Consider the following 1,311-nt stretch of genomic DNA (forward strand, 5'->3'; position numbering starts at 1 on the left):
AAAAATTTAAAGTGCCACTACGACGAAAATTTTTGGTTTTCTTTTCGAATTTTTTCAACGTCCATTAAGTCAATATGTTCAAAATAATACAATGCATTTAAATTTGGAACGATAGAAGCGAGATAAGTCGGGAGATAGCCACCCAAAAACCGCTAAAAATCTGTCCGCCATTACTCGGACGGCATTGGAGAAGCCTGCGATTATTTTGTAAGCGGTCGTCACGCAAGACTTGGCTCGTGACGTCATACGCGCATCGCTTCGTGGGCGTTTGACAAAGCGAACAAGTCGATCAAGGAGTAATGCATATAAAATCAGCAAAAAGCAACTCGGCGATCTCTCACATCTCATAGACGGCATGGGAAATTAGCCGCGTTTATTTTGAGCGTTGCGCATATGACGTCAGACCCCAGGCGATCCAGCGAGACCCAACCCTTTTCCTTGCTCACGGTCATCTGCCGTTCGAGTAATGGCGGAGAGTGAAAACCGAAAAACTATGTTACAATAATCATACTTTCCGTGGGAATTTTGAGATAAAAATTGGCACGATACCCATTTAGTACGTCTATTTTCAAAATCTAAAGAAAAAACGACATGCAAAATTTTCATCGTAGTGGCACTTTAAAGGAAAGTTTGCCTGCGAAAATAAAACATGGATGGATTCCTCAAACCTGAATGCTATATTGTCTGTTCGGGTCTGTCATTTTGCTAAGGAGCACTTCAAGCGGGATCTTCAGGTATATGAATATTGGTCTTGGTAACGTTCGCTTCATACTGAAATCTCAGTCAACCATTCCAAAATATAATTACATTGGAGCGAGAAAACTGAATCAAGCAATACGACGACTTTCACTGTTATGCACTTTTCTAGGCAGTAAAATAAACAACTTGAAATGTAGTTAAATTTTGTTAGCTTTATAGACACTACTGAAACGATTTACTCTTACCATTCGATGGAAATTTATAAATCTATCGTTTGTTTTGAAGTTGTAACAGGGATCACAGCAATGAGCGCGGAATGGCACTGCAAGCTCTCTTTCGCTTCGTAAAACTCCTTCATATAACTCACATATTAAACCCTGTTTAACGAGCTCGAGGTAAATCTGTTGTGATGGTGGAGCCAATATTAATTCAATTTACCCTCTGGATTAAGATTCAAGTCTACAAAGTATGGCTCTCCTTGCCTGTGGTTTGCTTGTTAGCATTAAGTACATCTTGTCATCCGGAGAAATCCTTGACTATTGCTACTGTCATAGCCTCGTTTGCATACACAAAACAAAGACGGTGCATTTCAATTTAAAATTGCCCATTTTT

The sequence above is a fragment of the Montipora foliosa genome, chromosome 1, assembly GCF_036669935.1.
Source record: "Montipora foliosa isolate CH-2021 chromosome 1, ASM3666993v2, whole genome shotgun sequence".
NCBI lineage: Eukaryota > Metazoa > Cnidaria > Anthozoa > Scleractinia > Acroporidae > Montipora > Montipora foliosa.